Source organism: Erpetoichthys calabaricus, chromosome 11 (assembly GCF_900747795.2).
Source record: "Erpetoichthys calabaricus chromosome 11, fErpCal1.3, whole genome shotgun sequence".
In the NCBI taxonomy this organism is placed as follows: Eukaryota; Metazoa; Chordata; class Cladistia; order Polypteriformes; family Polypteridae; genus Erpetoichthys; species Erpetoichthys calabaricus.
This window is the reverse complement of record NC_041404.2, coordinates 39,511,533-39,529,253: the sequence shown is the minus strand read 5'-3', so window position 1 is coordinate 39,529,253 and position 17,721 is coordinate 39,511,533.

The window sequence follows — 17,721 nt, the reverse complement described above, 5'->3', positions numbered from 1 at the left end:
ATCAGTATTGGCAGTCCAGTCTAATTTATCATCTAGCTGCACTCCCAGGTATTTATAGGTCTGCACCATCTGCACACAGTCACCTCTGATGATCACGGGGTCCATGAGGGGTCTGGGCCTCCTAAAATCCACCACCAGCTCCTTGGTTTTGCTGGTGTTCAGGTGTAGGTGGTTTGAGTCGCACCATTTAACAAAGTCATTGATTAGGTCCCTATACTCATCCTCCTGCCCACTCCTGATGCAGCCCACGATAGCAGTGTCGTCAGCGAACTTTTGCACGTGGCAGGACTCCGAGTTGTATTGGAAGTCCGATGTATATAGGCTGAACAGGACCGGAGAAAGTACAGTCCCCTGTGGCGCTCCTGTGTTGCTGACCACAATGTCAGATGTGCAGTTCCGAAGACGCACATACTGAGGTCTGTCTTTAAGATAGTCCACGATCCATGCCACCAGGTATGAATCTACTCCCATCTCTGTCAGCTTGTCCCTAAGGAGCAGAGGTTGGATTGTGTTGAAGGCGCTAGAGAAGTCTAGAAACATAATTCTTACAGCACCACTGCCTCTGTCCAAGTGGGAGAGGGATCAGTGTAGCATATAGATGATGGCATCCTCCGCTCCCACCTTCTCCTGATATGCAAACTGCAGAGTTTGCATGCATTTAAAAAATTTCCAACTAAACAACTCCAGCCATGTGACATTATGTGACTTTTTCAGTTGTAGCCTTCATTTACGTAATCAGGGCAAGTCAGAGGCAATCATTGGCACACTCCTGTGAAGTTTGTCACCTAATGTCACATGCCCAGTAACTCACTCCAACTAGTCTGCAACTCACTCTGACTAAATCAAACAATTTTAACTTTATTTTCAATTGTAAGGGGGCTCTGCGTGCATGAGAGCTGACAATTCTTCTGGAAGTGCGATGCATATAATTTAGTGACGAGGAATAAGAAACATGCCATTTTGGACTTAGTAAAGAGAAGAGAGGTTCATCTGTCTGATGTCTTGTGTTTTATGGATCATGACAATAGAAAACCAAAGACAAAAGATTGTGGCTAAGCTCACCATATCCGTTAACCCTTCATACAGCATAGTCTCTGTCTGGCAGCACCTTAATAGGGCGGAGCTCGACTGTGCTGGAAAATCATCACGCAGTTAGTAAATCTGACATAGCTAACCATTTTCTGTTGTGTAAACTAACATGGCCTGGTGGCGAGATCAGCAACTCAGTCGGCAAATCTGGCATACACTGATTTGTCAGCAGCCATACCCTCTGCATTTCAGAACAGGTCATCCACCTGAAACTAAGCATGTTCAGGCTCAGACTGTACTTGGATGGGAGGCCATATAGGAAAAGTTTGGGTTGCTGCTGGTAGAGGTTTGGCGAAGCCAGCAGGGGGCACTTACCCTATGGGGTGAATGAGTATCCCATTGCCCCAGTGTGGTGACATCCTTTGGACTGGACATAAAAACAATGTCCTAACTCTATGTGGTCAATAAATATCCTTGGGCATCCTTAGTAAACAGCAGCGTGTATCCAGATGTCCTGGCTAAATTGTCCATTACAGCCCCATCCATTCTAGCCCAAAATCATCCCCTGTGTTTAATTGTCTCTCTCTCTCATGTCTTCACCACCAAATAGGTGATGTGTGGTGAGTGCACCGGAGCAATAATGGCTGCTGTCACATCATTCAAGTGGGTGCTTCACATTGGTGGTAGTGAAGTGATTCCTTTCTGTCAATTGTAAGGGATGACAGGCATGGGCTGGCATCCCAACTGGGACAGAGCATGGTTCATTACACAGCCAGGAGGCCAGTTTAATTAAGGAACAGTGAGGAGACACTGTATTTGGAGCAGTGGCTTCCCCAACATGCTAGATGGCAGCACATCCAGACCAGGATTCCCACACATATACCCAGAAAGCATAATGGGAATTGTAATATTGTTGGGCAGCCCTCTTTAGTTCCTTAGGGGCTGCCAGAAGGAGCTGTTGGGTTTGATAATCCCTCTTTTACAAAACTTCCAATTGACCCGGAAGTACTTACGTACTCCCAGGTCCAAGATAAAAGGAGCCACCCTGCCACAACCAGGCAAGTTGTAGCCAAGAGAGGAGAAAGGTAACACTCGCCTGGGAGTAGTGGAAGAGAAGCAAGAGAGGTAGAAGAAGAAGAATTTATAATTGTGGTGGTTTAGAGAAAAGCGCTATATAAATGCAAAGAATTATTATTATTATTATTATTTGGATAAAGAAGCCTTTTGTAAGGTAAACATGAATAATAATCCTTATGTTATCACTGAGGACTGTGCAGCTGTGTTTGGGGTTTTCTGGCACCCCCTGTGGTTCACACTATGTAAAACACTTTGAGTAGTGACAAAAGTGTTACAGTATGTAAATGTAGAGAAAAGCCAAGCAAAATGACACCTTTTATTGGCCAACTAAAAAGATTACAATATGCAAGCTTTCGAGGCAACTCAGGCCCCTTCTTCAGCCTGAAGAAGGGGCCTGAGTTGCCTCGAAAGCTTGCATATTGTAATCTTTTTAGTTAGCCATAGCCAATAAAAGGTGTCATTTTGCATTACAATATGCAAGCTTTCGAGGCAACTCAGGCCCCTTCTGATTGCCTGAAGAAGGGGCCTGAGTTGCCTCGAAAGCTTGCATATTGTAATCTTTTTAGTTAGCCAATAAAAGGTGTCATTTTGCTTGGCTTTTCTCTACATTCATAATGGCTAACACGGTACAACACCCTAGTACTACAGTATGTAAATGTAATTAATTGTTTTTATGTAAGGAAAACACCGAAGTCATCAGTAAAAAAGAACAGTAGCGTCTGTACTGTCTGGGGAAGTGGAGGCTTTATATTGTGAGTCCTACCATTATATCTATCTTTTATAAATTTTGTGTTCAGTTCAGGAGCGGACTGGGTCTCAAAACTGGCCTGGGCATCCTTCGAGTGAGATGATGAAGTCGACCCACTTAGCCCATTATTCATTGTAATTTTCTTAAAATTTACGATGAGTACGTGGCTTGCTACTTGTTATGAGCCTATGATATGAACTCTATGTAAACTTTTGACAAACTTTATCTGTACACTGTTGTTTAGACACAACTTAAAATTTGAGGACATGCTTAGAAATAAAATTTGATGAAAAATTAAAAATTTAGTAACACAGTTTACATGTTATTAGAGTACATGCCAAATGTCAATGTCATGTCCAAGTGCCAGTACCCTGAACGACTCAAGATGTTCTTGCGTCATTGTGGTTTTCAGGCGGCTTTTGATTCTCTTCAACACAGAGAATGATTTTTCACACTGCACTTACGACACAGGCAGCGTTAGCAGTAGCTTGTAGGCAAGCCCAATGCTCTTGTAAGCATCAGTTAAGAGGTTCAACCAGAGTAGCACCTTGTACTGTATATGCTAACCACTGCCACATGTTGTATGGGGGATGGAACTTTTCCTGGCCTCCAGCTTCCACTGGTCCATAATATATACAGTATATGCCTCCAGCAGGGCAAGAAGCCATTTCCTCGTCTAATTACCATACCCTGTCTGTCCCCCATGATTACTTACAATGTGTGCATTTATTTATCTTTCTTTTGTGTACTATTTATTCAGTGTTTCTTATCTAAATTTAATTTGTTTTTCTTTGCAACTACATCTTGGAAATGTAGTAAAGCACTTAAAGCTACATCCTTTCTATGAAAAAGTGCAATGGAAATAAATGTTGTTGTTGTTGTGTAGGTTCCTGTATGTATTTCTGCTTCTGGATGATTGGTAAATTTGCTTGGTATAAATGAATGAATGAATATGACCAAGTGTACCCTCCAGTAAAACAGCTGATTCTTTCTTCTTGTTCTGGTGTTGCACACCACATACATCATATTTTTAAAATGTCCAACTTCATGCATAGATTTTATTGCTTTGTTAGGTTTGATTATATCAATACCATAAGTGGTAGGAGACATTTAATTAGGACTTGTAATGAATGGCATGCAGAGACTGACATCCCTGGCAGGATAGACTAACTTCCCTTACCTGGCCAGAAGGCCCAGGTGGCGAGTGGACAGGATGTGTAGCAGGGTGTCCCCTGCCTTAGCCAGGAGGTTGGCAAAAGATGCCAGAGTGGAAGTGGGTACACTGGCATTGGACTGAGGATTAATATCCGTCCAGGAGGCCAGTGTAATGGAAGGACAGGGGGAGACAACCTGTCAGGGCTACATGCTCCATTGACACATTAGGTGGCAGCATCCCTGGGTAATGCTATGTATACGGACACACACAAGGCATGCTGGGCAGCCTTGTTGAGTTCTGTGGATGCTGCCGGTGGGTGCTGCAGGGTCCATGATCCCTACTTCATGGGACTTTGACCGGGCTATGCCCTAACACCAGAAGTACTCCCAGGTCTAGGATAAGAGAAACTGCTCAATATCATCCAGAAGAGTTGGACTCAGGTGGAAGAGGACAAAGCTCACTTGGGAGGAGAGGAAGGAGAACCAAATCTGAGAAGATGAGAGTCATTCTTGTGTTTATTATTACGAAGAAGCCTTTTGTTGAGGTACTTTATTATAATTTTTTTTTTTTAACCTAGGACTTGTGCCTGTGCGGTTGTGTCTTGGGTTTGGTGTGCCGCCATTTCTCAATACAGGCCGCAAACTATATTGGGCAACCCCTCTCCTGAGTTATCTCACCATCCTTACTGACACTTAATCCTATTCACACTGTCTGTGCTTTAATATTTTATCTTACACACACAGAGCCCATTTATTTACTTTTTCAAGTTTTAACCATTCAATTTCAATAATTTTATATCCAGTTGTTGCATTTGCTAGCATCACCAGAGGTTTGCCATCCTTGCTCATCACTTTCCTTTGCAAAAACAAGTTGATGCTGCCAGACATGATGCAATGCGTTATCGCACCGACCACACGAAGAACCACATCAGGATCCCAAATTAGGACCCAAGTGCAGCCGTGCAATGGGTGACAACTCAGCACCACACTAGTTTGAATGGAACAATGTAAGGTTTTTTCATAATGGCTAGAGTGCTATTCCTGCCACCAACCCCTGTATTTTCCCTTCAAGTTGGAGGAAAAGAGGGCAAAATTGACAAAAAATACAGAATGGTTTCCGCAATGGCTTAGAGAAACCAAGTGACTGACTTGTCCTTTTTATATATGCATGTCAGGGGACTACTGGATAATTAATTGAGGTGCGGAAAAGGGCATGAAGCATGTGAACAAAGGGGCCAAAAGTCAAGCAGCTGAGAAAGACTGAAACAAAAGACAACTTCGACTTCAGACCCAAAGGGGTTCTGCTATTTAAACACTCAATTTGTGGTCATAAGTTTCAGAACTTGCATATGTGCATGTCGGATTTTTACTACTTTATTGTTACAAACTCTCTAGTTTCAAGAGATGAAGTCTGGAATGTGTAGTAAATAGTATCCATTGTCACATTAGCTGTTTGCCATCTGCTTTTTCTTGGCAAAGACTTTTTGGTTTCCAAAAATCTGCCTGGCTTTGTTAGGCTCATTTTGCTTCTAGTATTCCTGCATAAAAAAATGGAGCTCATCTGACTTGTTCATTTGAGTTACTCGTTTTTAAAGATTCAGAACCTTTAATTGCTTCTTTTTCCCTTACAATAGTGAGATGCAAACCAAAGATGGTTAGCAGATGACCAGTTAATTTGATCCCAATTGTACATCTGCGGCTATTATGTAATACCTGCGTCAGTAAAAGAATGGTGTGAAGTTCTGTAGAGTAGTAAGTTGCTCTGGTCCACATTTGGTCCACTTTTCAGTTGTACTCTCAAAAAAATGACAAACATCAGCTGTTTTGGAAACAACTAGTGTGGCGCTAAACAATATAATGCCATACAATTCCATCCATCCATTTTCCAACCCGCTGAATCCGAACACAGGGTCACGGGGGTCTGCTGGAGCCAATCCCAGCCAACATAGGGCACAAGGCAGGAACCAATTCCGGGCAGGGTGCCAACCCACCGCAGATAATGCCATACAATTAAATATATTATTTAAATAATTTGTATCATTAACAGCAAGAATTGTCTTCTAACTAATAAAATGAGCAAAAAAAGAACTGCATTTTTATAGCCCTGATTTAGCTGGTCATCTGTTGGCTCAGTTTACTTCTCATTATTGTTTACATGCTGGTTAAAGAAAAAAAAGAACGTTTAAGTCTTCTGAATCTTAAAAAGCAGGGTAATTAATTAATGTGTTCCATTAGTTACTGGTTACTAATTTAAAAAGTAGCTGCAATGAAAACCGTCAGACGCTGAGACAGACAAACTGGCTGTGGGACATCCAGAAAAAGAAAATCTGAGGACATTTCACTGCTCTTAATATCATTGCACAGGATGTCCGTGGTCCTTTAGAACTGAATATTTTTATCTGTATATAAAGCTCTGCTAACCCTAACCCTCCATATATTCTGAAGTGCCTGCCCTGTTACATTCCCAAGTATAATCTCTGATCCTCAATCACTTTTGTTCCAAGAGCATTCCAAGCAATTTCAATCTGTTGTTGGCCTAGACTATTCCAACCTGAGTCAAGACGATGACAATTGTGCCGGTGCCTAACCAATTCACCGCAGTGGGATTTAATAACCTTTTCCTGGTTGCATTCACCTCCATCATTATGAAGTACTCAGAGTCATTGATCTTCATTCATCTCAAAGCATGTCTATCCTACTCATTGGATCGCAATCAGTTTACACTATAGATACAATTTCTAAACAGTCCTGGCCCACTTGGACAGCAGCAGTACTTATGTGAGGATGCTATTCATTGACTTTAGTTCAGTATTTAATACTATCATCCCCTCCAAGATGGTCACAAAGCTCAGTGAGCCTTGACTTTAGCATCTCACCCTGCAAATGGATTCTGGATTTCATGACCATCTGACCACACAGTCTGTTCGGTTAGACAACCACACTTCCTACACCCTGACCCTGAACTCTAGTGTCCCACGGGCCTGTGTGCTTAGCCCCCTACTCTACCCCCTCTGCATGTATGACAGAGTCCTCGTGGATGGATCTAACACAGTCATTAAAAGCGTTTTCAGGAACCAACGTGTCCCTGTACGATTTATTACCTGTGACACTTTCGTGTGTTGTGTTCTCACCATAAGAACTGTGACTGTTATGCAAAATATGTGACATGCAAAATTAAAGTGATGTGGTACGAAGAGAGACCCTCTTGAGAATTCACACGGGGGCGGGGGGGGGGGGCAACTAATTGCTTTCTCAGAACTTTTTCCAGTGCCGTTATGTCTTTTATGCAGCCTGAAAACCACACAAAGTACTCCAGATGAGGTCTCACCAGTGAGTTATAAAGCTTGGACAGAACCTCCTTGGACTGGCACTCCACATGTCAAGGTGCTATATACATTGGGGAGAATAAGTAATGAACGCATCAACGTTTTTCTTAGTAAATAAATTTCAAATGGGGCTATTGACATGAACCCCGTGACCCTGTAGTTAGGATATAGCAGGTTGGATAATGGATGGATGGATGGATGGATGGATGGATGGATGGATGGATGGATGGATTGACATGAAATTTACACCAGATGTCGTACACAACCCAAGTAATCCACACATACGAAGAAATCAAAACAAATAAGTCCATAAATTAAGTTATGTGTAATAAAGTGAAATGACATAGGGAATAAGTATTGAACACATGAAGAGAAGGAGATGCAAAAAAGTCATGGAAAGCCACGAATTCAGCTGAAATCTGTCAGTATTTAGAAAGCAATCCTGACAGCCCCCTATCAGTGCAAATAAATATCAGCTGCTTTAGTCCTAATTGATGGCCCATAAATGGCCTTTAGAAACATACTTACTGAGAAAACATTGACGTGTTCAACCTAACATTCTTTTAGTCTTCTTGATGGCTTCTGAGCACTGCCTGGCAGTTGATAGTGTTGAGTCCACTAAGACACCTAACTCCTTCTCATAAGGTGTACTTTCGAATTTTCAGACCTCCCATTGTGTATTCAAACCTGACATGTTTTCTTCCTACATGTAATACTTTACATTTACTTACATTAACTTTCATCTTCCACACATCTGCCCAAGCCAGTCTGCTGTCCAAGTTTCTCTGTAAGGATTCAATGAATCCACCTAGCTTGGTATCATCTGCAAATTTAACCAGCTTGTTATTTATATTCCTATTCCTATCATTCATATATATTAAAAATAGCAGTGGCCTTATCATTGACCCCTGTGGGAACACCACTTTGAACATCAGCCATTTCTGATAAGGTTCCATGCACCATCTCCCTCTGTTTCCTTTGTCTGAGCCAATTTTGCACCCATCTTCACACAACATCCTGCACTCCCACTTCTTTTAGTTTGATGCCCAACCTTTCATGTAGCACCTTATCAAATGCTTTCTGAATGTTCAGATAAATAATATCATGCGCTCCACTTTAATCATACCCTTTTCTTGCTTCCAAATAAAATTCCAGCATGTTACTAAAACACAGTCTTCCTCTTCTGAATCCATGCTGACTGTTCAGTAAAACTCCTGTTTTTGCCATGTGTTGCTCCATCTTATCCTGCAGTAAATACTTCCTTCCATTAATTTACCTGTGATGCACGTTAAGCTTGCTGGCTTATAGTTGCTTAAATCTGCCCACTTACCCTTTGTATCTAATGGGATAATATTTGCCATTTTCCAGTGCTTTGGAATTTCCCCAGTGGACAATGACTTCCAAAAAATATGTGTCAATGGTTTATATATGTACTCACTAACCTCCTTAAGACAGATGGCCATGACTCTTGGGGAACCACCCACATACAGTAACACATTGAACATAGTAAAAAAAATGCATAGAAACAGACAGTAGAAAGCAAATGATCAACAATACTGATGAAGGATACATAATTATACAAATAATAAACATGAACAATATTAACATAAACAAAAGAGTCAGAAATGGGCCAAAAAAGAACATATAAATATGGGGAGTTGCCTTTGCTGAAGCATAACATCAATGATTCGTGGTTCCAACTATATAAGTAACAAAATATAGCACAGTGGACCTAAAGCTCATGCACCGAGTTGCTGGTCTAACAGAATGAGGAGATTGGCAAGCTGGGAGAACCCTGAAGTACAACCATTGCTATTTTCAGTTGACAGAATTCAATTGTCATGGTTTAGGCATTCTTGGCACCACCCATTACCAGAGTTATTTTGTGGGAATATTGTAAAATTCCCGGATAAGAGCTGTACATTCAATTGTTCTAGAAAAAGGGAAGTTTCCTCTTTCCTGCTCATCCTGTTATGACTGAGGCCAAAGTATTGCGGCTAATGAGACGAGGGACTCTTAGGACATACTGACACCTAGTGGTAAATTTAGGAACTACAAGGAAAATCTAAAATAGAAACGCTCTAAAGGTGCGTTCGCATAGTAATAGCCATCAGTACGCATGAAACAACTCGGCCCCTTTTGACCATCCATCCATCCATCCATCCATTTTCCAACCCGCTGAATCAGTTTTATTGAAATGTGATACACTTAATCTTCAAGGAAATTTGGCGAGACTTTATAGTTTTCTTTGAGATATCTCGAAAAGTGCAAAATTTTGAAATTTCAAAAGCTCCTTTTGAAAAACAATGACAAATCTGCAAAGTCCGAGAAGCGTTCTTTGCGACTTCAACTAAGAATTAGATTACTGATTCAATTATTCTTTGACAGCGGTTACTTCAATTTGTTTATTTGGTATTTTTTCTTCTTATACTCATCTGACAGCCACTGGGATTCCCAATACAAGTGAGTGTAGAGAAAAGCCAAGCAAAATGACACCCTTTATTGGCTAACTAAAAAGTTTACAATATGCAAGCTTTCGAGGCAACTCAGGCCCCTTGCCTGAAGAAGGGGCCTGAGTTGCCTCGAAAGGTTGCATATTGTACAGTAATCTTTTTAGTTAGCCAATAAAAGGTGTCATTTTGCTTGGCTTTTCTCTTCATTCATAATGGCTAACACAGTACACCCTAGTACTACAGAAATACAAGTGAGTTAAAACTCTGAGGGAGCCGACCGCAAGCCCCGAAACATACACACACAAAAAGCATCACCTACCTAAGAAATGAACATAAGAGCAAAGAAATTCTGTAAGCAGACTGTAAACTTCCTTATGGCTGCATTATCTCCATGGACATCGATATAAAGCTAAAAGGAGTTTCAACTAATTAATCACACATGGACACACATGTTGTTTCTCCTGAAATAATTCCTGCCTTGTGTCGAATAATGCTAGTGAGTTTTTGTTTTTTTTGGGGAGGGGGGTTCTCTGAAGGAGGAGAAAATGAAGACAAGTGAACACTGCTGCACATCCTCTCTCAGACACACTAGCGTTGAGGACTTTCAGCTGATAAATTATTCAGCAGAAGTGGGTAAAGAAACTCTACGGTGTCTTCTTCATACCTTATGGTCTTTATAGTGCATTACTGTACTGTGACTGCTTTCATATCTTTAGCCAAGTCAGACTTTTTCTTCTTTTTTCATAATTCTTTTTGTTTAATTTTGGGGATTGCTATTGCTGTTATTTGTAAAAGTATTTCTTGAGCTTCTGTAAAAAGCTAAATGTCCCTCTTTGGTCAATTGAAGTTCTATCTTTCTATCTACCTATATAAGCAAGAACAGATAGTGGTGGAAAAAGCTATTATAAATAAACCTTTCTAACCTCATTATTTCTGCCAACTCATTGTCTAGACCGGTTTACCCAGTTCATAGTCACAGGGAGCATCAGCAAAATACAGCAGCAATGATGTGAAGCTGCCCTGTAAGGGTGCAGGTTCGTCACAGGGCACACAGTCTGTTAGATATGTACAGTACATACAGTATCTCCTGAGCATTACTTAATATCACATTTTAGTGTTAAATGTTGCAAAGCAATGCTGCTTACAGATTGAAAAGGAAGAGGACGTGAGGTAGAACGAGGCCGGGCAGATCTCTAAGAGTCAGACAGCAAGAACCAATGTGCTTTGATGGCACAAATTCCACATTTTTAAGAATAAGCTGAGGCTGTAAGAGTGCAATAAACAACAGGGAAGAGAGACACAACTGCTAGCATGTCTACTGGAGAAGAGAAGACCAGGCAATTGGTATTGATTAGAGATCATCCATCTATCCATCCATTTTCCAACCCGCTGAATCCGAACACAGGGTCACGGGGGTCTGCTGGAGCCAATCCCAGCCAACACAGGGCACAAGGCAGGGAACCAATCCCGGGCAGGGTGCCAACCCACCGCAGGACACACACAAACAACAAGCACACACTAGGGCCAATTTAGAATCACCAATCCACCTAACCTGCATGTCTTTGGACTGTGGGAGGAAACCGGAGCACCCAGAGGAAACCCACGCAGACACGGGGAGAACATGCAAACTCCACGCAGGGAGGACCCGGGAAGCGAACCCGGGTCCCCAGATCTCCCAACTGCGAGGCAGCAGCGCTACCCACTGCGCCACCGTGCCGCCCCATTAGAGATCATCTTAGTCAAAATATTTGTTCTGACATGTGACGTATTCATGTGATTTTGGCTTCTCTGTTTAAAACAAAGTAGAATGTAGGATTAACTAGGTGTTGATACCATTAACAATATTAAGCGTTGTAGACTAGTGCCAGGCAGAGGCCTTCACTACAGGCACCAGGATAGGAATTGAGTCCTATGTGACCCTGACAGTAATAAGGTAAGCCCTGGCAAGTTTTCAGAACCCATCTCACTTTCTTCAGTTTATTTTGTTGTAGATTTAATTTTAAATTGTTACATTTGTCACTTTTGCCCATCAGTCTACATTCAATAACCCATAATGACAAAGTGAAAACATGTTTTCAGAAAGTTTTGAAAATTCATATAATTGTTCACAGAGATCATAGATGTGTTCAGATCCTTAATTAAGTACTTTGTAGAAGCCCCATTTAGCAGTAATTACAGGCTTGAGTGTTCTTGGAGAAATATCTACAAGCTTTGCACTCCTGGATTTGGGCAGTTCATCCCATTCTTCCTGGCAGATCCCCAGATGTTAGATTGGATGGAAAGTGTCTGTAAACTGTCATCTTCAAGTCTCTCTACAGATGTTCTGTGGGGTCTGGGCTTTGGCTGGGCAACTCCAGGACTGTCAGAGACTTGTCCTTAAGCCACTCCAGCATTGTCTTGGCTGTATGCTATAGGTTAGTGTTGTGCTGAAAGGTGAACAGTCACATTAGTCTGAGAATGTATTCACTCTGGATCAGGTTTTCTTCATGGACCTATTCGGTATTTGGCTGCATTCATTCATGTTTAATTTCTGACCAGTCTCCCTGTCCCTGTCACCAAGAAGCACCACCAAAGCATGATGCTACCACCATCATTATTCACCATAGGGATGGTATTCGGCAGCTGATGTGCAGTGCCTGCTCTTCAGTAGACAAAATGCTTGAAGTTCTGCTAAAGGAGTTGGTCTTTTCAGATCAGAGTCCTTTAAATGCCTTTTGGAAAACTCCAAGCAAGCGGCCATATGCCTGCTATTCAAGAGTGGCATCCATCTAGCCACTCTACCATAAACACTTGATTGATGGAGTGCTGCTGAGATGGTCATCCTTCCAACAGATTCTGTCATCACTGTAGAGAATATATGAAGCCATATATGAGTGACCATTGGGTTCTCTGTCACCTTCCTACCCAAAAGTCCTTCTTGCTTGGTAACTAAGTTTAGCTGGACAGCTAACTCTAGGAAGAGTCCTAGTGGTACCAACAGTGAAAGCTTTAAAAATGGCTTTACTACCCTTGCTCTGTTTTATGCCTCATCATAATTTGATTGCAGGGGTCTACAGAGAGATACTTGGACTTCATGACTTGGTTCTTCTCCTGACATGCAGTGTGAATTGTGGACCTCCTATACACAAGTATGTGATTTTTCTAAATGATGTCTAATCAATTCAGTTTGCCACAGATGGACTCTAATCAGTTCAGTGCACCGGACCACAATATGAAGTGCCACAGCAGAGGGTCTGAATACTTACAGAAATAAGGGATTTCAGATTTTGATGTGCAAATCTTTCTGAAAACATGTTTTCACTTTTTTTTGAGTGTAGATTGATGGGCAAAAATGGTACATTTATCAATTTACAATTAAATCTACAACACTGCAAAGTGTGAAAAAAAGTGATGGAGTCTGAATATTTATAGATCTATCTATCTATCTATCTATCTATCTATCTATCTATCTATCTATCTATCTATCTATCTATCTATCTATCTATCTATCTATCTATCTATCTATCTATCTATCTATCTATCTATCTATCTATCTATCTATCTATCTATTTTCTGAATCCACTGTATATGGCTATGCCAAGAGCTTCATAACAATACCACCAGGAGGTGGCATATTTATATGTCTGTAATGATTGTCCCCAAGGAGCAGAAATAGGGAAAGGACCACAAAGGACATGTCACTTATTAAATAAAGACAGCTTGCTGAAAGGAGATCTGTCACAGTATGCAAGACTTCCTGACGAGTATTTTGGTGGAGGCTTCTGAATTTTTAAGATGATTTTAGAAGGATAGCCACAGGAGTTCAGGAGGGTAGACCCCAGTAGTGGTTATGACAATGATACCAGATGCGGTTCTTACATAGCGGCTTAAATGCTTCTTCCACCCAGACCTCCTGTAAACTTGCAGAAAGGAGATGCACATCTGGCAGGCAGAAGACAGGCCAGAGAGTGGAGGGAGGGGTACAGGATTGTTTAGTGCTATTACACTGGTGGGAAGTGAAGCTGCCATCACACTACATACTGTGACTCCAGAAAGCATTCAGACCTGTTTTCTTTTTATGCATTACGTTATGTTGTAGCCTTATCCTAAAATCATTTCAATTCATTTTTTCCTTATCAAACAACACTCAACAGACCAAAATGACAAAGCAAAAACAGGATTTTAGGAATTCTTACAAATTTATTAAAAGTTAAAAACTGAGAAACTATGCTTTGAGAAGTTTGGTGTGTCAAACTTTGGTCACAAAAGATGCCTCTTCTATCAGAAACTTTGTTATTGCTGTTCTGTGTGAAAACTTGAGATTAAAATTTTCCTCAGCTGTCACCACAAAGTACATGGATAAGTAATTAACACTTAAAAATAAATCTCATTTTTGGATTGAGTATTTTTAATGGGTTGAGTTGCAGAGTAGTTGGACTGAGTCGTAGGGGTTATCAGACTATACGGCTGGCAATCATGGCTGCCCCAACTTGCTAAGGTAGCTTGACACAGTGGTTAAGGCTTGGGTTCTGATCCCGGGACTGACAATTTGTGACCTTGAGTAAGTCACTCCACCTGCCCAAAAACAAAAGAAGTGTAAAAAATTATATCTCAAATGTTGAAAATCACCTTGGATAAAGGAGTCGGCTAAATACATAAATGGAAAATTATGTAAATGAAGTTTACAACTGAAAAATTGTGTAGTGTGACAGGGCTTAAGCTATACTACATTAAGGAGGGCTACATTAAAGAGAATATTATAGTCCATTTCACACACTAATATAAAATAAAATAGCTGGATAGATTTTATAGGCTTTGGCAAGATGTCTTATCATTGAATGGGCGCTACTTCTATAGACAGAAAGATTTACATAAATGATCTTATCATCAGCATGGTGGACATGGTGGAAATAAGGACAGAAAAATCTTTGTTACACAGACCATTGTCCTTGACTCCAACTTCACCCAGCTGTATAAATCTCTTTTACTGTTTAAAGTGCTGTGCTGTATACATATTTGATTGCCAGGTTATTCTGCTCTCCCACCAATTACAAATTTCTACTTAAATTTATTACAGAAAAATGAGAAGTCAAGCAAAGTGACACCTTTTATTGGCTAACTGAACAGATTACAATATGCAAGCTTTTGAGGCAACTCAGAAAAAAAAAGAATAATAACCCAGTGTGAGCAGGTGAGTGTGCCCTATGGTGGCCTGTTGCCCTGTTCAGGGTTGGCTTCCTCGCTGCTCTGCCCAGATGGGGACCAGCTTCCCATAACCCTAAACTGAATTAGCTGGTTAGGAAATTCAAAGACGGATGACTAAGCCCAAAGAAAACTATGAAATTAATTTCAAAGGTTATTTTCTTTATCTTTTAACATCCCTCTATATGCTAACTCACCACTTAACTCAAGCCTGGCATCCAGAAAGGGGTAGAAAGCTCCAGAAAGAAGGTCAGGGAGATTCCACATTTGTGCTTGCTGTATTTTGTTTTGTAAATGAACAATAACGTCACCCTTTTCTTACCAATAAAAAACTGGTTACACCTTGCATAAAGGATCATATGACTGCTATGCTGACTCACAAGCAGGTGACATGTCCTAAAGGCTGGGGATATGGGGGGAAGGCAAGGGGTATGTGACCAAAACTGAGGCCTACAATACACATGATACAGCACATTTAATACACACTGTGTACTGTACATGTGGAAGGCTGGAAGCAGGAATTATGCTCTTGACGGGCCGCTGCCTTGTGAAGGCCAAGTCTGGGCACATCAGCCTGTGCCCTGCAATAACGCCATGAGGCCTACTTTCTGATTGTCTCTTTTCTTTCACGTATTTTCCTAGCTGCAGGGACAGAGGGGCCATCTACTCTGGGAAAAGTGGGAAGTAAGCTGAGGAGAAGAAATGCTTAGTCAGGAGCATAGCAGCTACTTTGCTTAAACATCGTTATCTTATACAAACTTAGTTATAATACTAATAAAAAATGGAAACAAACAGACATTAATGCATTCTGAAAGTATTTCTTTCTTTGTAGTTATCATCCTTTTCAGTCATTCTGGTTTATATTTGGGAGAGATTGTTTTTTTGATATACTTTATTAATCCCTAAGTGGAAATGGTCTTTTTCCATGGCCTTTTGGGGGTCAGAGTGCAGGGATAGACCTCTGGAGTAATTTTAAGGTTAAGGGCCTTGCTCAAGTGCCCAATGGAGTAGGATCCCTTCTGGTCATAATGGGATTGGAACTGGCAACCTTCCAGATATCAGCTCAGAGCCTGAGCCAGAGAGCTACCACTCTGCACCTCCACTCAGCTTTATTGTTAGTCATAATATAATAATTCAATTTAAAAAATTTTTTTGAGATACTTTCTTAATTGCTGCAGGGAAACAGTTTTTTCACATACAGTATACTTATTAATTATTGAGCTTCTGTAAAAAGTCCAGTTTCCACATGGGGACAAATACAGTTCTATTTATCTATCATATTGTGCCTTCACATTTTTCAAACTTTTTTTATGTTGCAGTCATGTGTTAAAAATCATTTAAATTCATGTTTCCTTCTCATCAAGCAACCCTCAATACCACTGACAAAGTGATTTTTTTTTGTTTTTGCCAATTTATTAAAAATGATAAAACTGAAATATCACCCAGACACAAGCATTCAGACCCCTTGCTCTGGCTCAGGTGCTTCCCATTATTTTGACCATCATCTTCAGAGAAGTTGCTACACCTTGTTTTCAGCTGATTGGACCTGATTAGAAGAGACACACACCTGTCCATAGAAAGTTTCACAGTTGAGCAAAAACAAGCCATGAGGTCACAGGGATGGCCTCCTGAGCTTAAAGACAGGATTGTGTCCAGGCACAGATCTGGGGAAGTCTGCAAAAACGTTTGAACAGTATTGAAAGTTCCCAAGAGCTCTGAGACTTCTGTAATTCTTAAATGGAAGACATTTTGAACAACCAGACTGTTCCTAGAGCTGCAAACCCCCCCAAAAATGGGGGAGAATGGCCATTATAAGAGAGGTGACCAAGAACGTGATGGTCACTCTGGCTGAGCTCCAGAGAACGTGTGTAGAAATGAGATAAACGTCCAGAGGAAAATCCACCATTACAACACTTCACTAATCTGAGCTTTATGGCACAGTGGCCAAAGAGTCACTCCTTTGAAAAGACACATGAAAGTCCACCTGGAGATTGAAAAAAGGCACCTAAAGGACTCTCAAACTATGAGAAACAAGATTCTCATGGTCTGTTGAAACCAAGATTAGCATCACATCTGGAGGAAACCTGACACCGCTCCTCACCTGCGCAATACCATTCCAACATTGAAGCATAGTGGTGGCAGCATCATCCTGTGGAGTTGTTTTTTCAGCAGCAGGGATTGGAAGACTAGACACTGTTGAGGGAAAACTGAATGGAGCGAAGTACAGAGATATCCTTTAGGAAAACTTACTCCAGAGTGCTCTGGACCTCAGACTGGGCTGAAGGTCCACCTTCCAACAGGATAATGACCCTAAGAAGAAAGCAAAGACAACACAGGAATGGCTTAGAGAGAACTCTGGGAATCTGTTTGAGTTACCCATTCAGAGTCCAGATTTGTAGCCAAAAGAACATCTGACCTGACCTGAAAATAGCTATCCATAGACGATCTCCATTAGATTAGACACAGCTTGACAGGAAGGGTAGAGAAGAATAGAAGAACGTCCCCAAACCCACACGTGTGAAGTTTGTTGTGTCAAACCCAAAACAGACTCCAGGCTGGAATCGCTGACAAAAATGTGATTAGAACACAGGAGTTAATCTTTGGCCCTTACGAAATCAGCCTGTAGAACTCAGGGATGGGATTATTTTTGCAGGTGTGTGACCTTGAGTGAGTTCTTACTCTGGCGTGGAAAATCATCTATTTTTAACCTTGTTTTCCCTACCAAAAACCTTACCTTAGGCATATGGCAGAA